The sequence below is a fragment of the Numenius arquata genome, unplaced genomic scaffold, assembly GCF_964106895.1.
Source record: "Numenius arquata unplaced genomic scaffold, bNumArq3.hap1.1 HAP1_SCAFFOLD_257, whole genome shotgun sequence".
Taxonomy (NCBI): domain Eukaryota; kingdom Metazoa; phylum Chordata; class Aves; order Charadriiformes; family Scolopacidae; genus Numenius; species Numenius arquata.
This window is the reverse complement of record NW_027414631.1, coordinates 36,276-38,371: the sequence shown is the minus strand read 5'-3', so window position 1 is coordinate 38,371 and position 2,096 is coordinate 36,276.

Genomic DNA, 2,096 nt, shown 5'->3' with positions numbered 1-2,096 from the left:
CCTGTGTCCACTAAAGCTCTATACTCCTGTGGCTCTGATGTGCCAGGCCATCGAATCCACACTGTCCAATAAACCCGGTTGTCCCTTTCCCCCACCTGGCTGGAGGCAGGGCCCCCCTAATACTGGTCATAGTATCCGTTACTCGCCTCTTGCAGAAATGCTCTGGAAGTTCCTTCAAGGGGATCAGAAGTAGGCTCAGGCCTTCTATTCTGTCTGGGGAACTGCACATTGGAAACCGGGGCAGCACTTTTCCTGGGGAGATCCACTTTTGTGGTTGTTCTTCCTTGCAATTCCTGTACCCGTGCCCGTAGGATTGAAGTAGGTTGTCTGTCCCACTTCCTCATGTCCTCTCCGTGGTCACGCAAGCAGAACCACAGGGTGCTTCGCGGGGTGTACTCCCTGTATTCTCTATCTTGAGTGGAAAAACATCTGTTCCTAACAGCTGAGATACTGGCTCGTACAGGTGGGGAGGACATATTCTCTTCAAGTTGCTGGACCTTCCGGGACAGTTTCTCCACAGCTGAGACGAGGGGAGAAGAGAGATTTTCTTCATATTGCCGAAGTCGGGCAGCCACCTCATCCACTGTTGGTCCCTCTTCGCCTTTCCACTCCATCACTGCTAATGAGTTGGCATATGATGATGGTGCGCTCCGTACAAACTTCCGCCCCATGGACCTTGTGCATTGGATCTCATCAGGATCTGTGGGAAACTGGGCATTGTCCAGGTCATAATAAATCATCTCCCGCACGGCTAATTCTCTCAGGTACTGAATACCTCTTTCCATGGTGGTCCACTTGCTTGGATGACATACAACATCTTCACTGAAGGGATACCTTTCCCTCATGCCTGACAGGAGTCGCCTCCAGAGGCTGAGAGCTTGTGTCCTTTTCCCAATTGCCCTGTCAATGCCCCCCTCTCTAGACAGAGATCCCAGCTGCCTGGCTTCCCTACTCTCCAATTCCAAGCTACCAGCTCCGTTGTCCCAGCACCGGAGCAGCCAGGTGACAAGGTGCTCACCTGGAAGTCGACTGAAATCTTTTCGCATGTCCCGCAGCTCACTCAGGGACAGGGATCGAGTGATTATCTCTCGTTCTGCCTCTTCCTCTTGTTCTTGTGACAACCCTGGATCATCGTCATCCTTCGCTGAGCGAACTGATTTCTTGGTGTATTTCTTCTTCTGGATAGGGGCAACTGATACGGGCACAGGTTGGTTTTCTGGTTCAGTTGCAGTGCCTGCCACTGGGGTTAGAGTAGCTGCAGTGCCTGCCGCAGGGGCTGGAGTAGCCGCAGTGCCTGCCGCAGGGGCCGGAGCAGCCACCATGCCTGCCGCAGGGGCCAGAGCAGCCACCGCACCCGCCGCAGGGGCCGGAGCAGCCGCAGTGCCCGCCGCAGGGGCTGGAGCAGCCGCAGTGCCTGCCGCAGGGGCTGGGGCAGCCGCAGTGCCTGTCGGCCTGGTTTCCATCTCTTCCTCCTGAGGATGCTGCGCAACATTGAGCAATGCTTGGTAGATACTGGCCAGGGCCCAGCACAATGCAGTGAGTTGTGCCTCTCTGGAGTAGCCACAGCATTTTCCTTTCAAATATTCTATCACTTTATCAGGGTTCTGTAATTGTTCGGTGGTGAAATCCCAGACCATTGGAGGTGAAAAACTCTCTAGATACCTGCCCATGTTCTCCCACATGCCATGCCATCCATGACTCTCCAGCCTTGGGGCAGATCTCGGTGTGGTAGTCTTAAATAGTTGCTTAACCCTAAACAAAAACTGAAAAACATTCAGGAGACCTAGCAATAGGACCAAGCTGGTCTGCGTGTCCCAAGAGTATTCAAAATTCTCAAAAACTGGCATATCCAGCACAAAGGAGAAAAGGGAGGTGAAAGAGCTGGGAAAAGTATCCCCCCCTGCTTCCCCCATAGACTCAGTGTATTTATTAATAAATTCCCCGAGATATGGGCAGGAAAGCAGTGCCAAATAAACAACCCAACATAACCATCTGAACAGTGATGCTATCATATCATAAGTTGATATCGCACAGGACAGCAAAATTATAATCCTGAGCCCTCTCCCAGGAGTGATAAACATCATCATGGGGAGTAC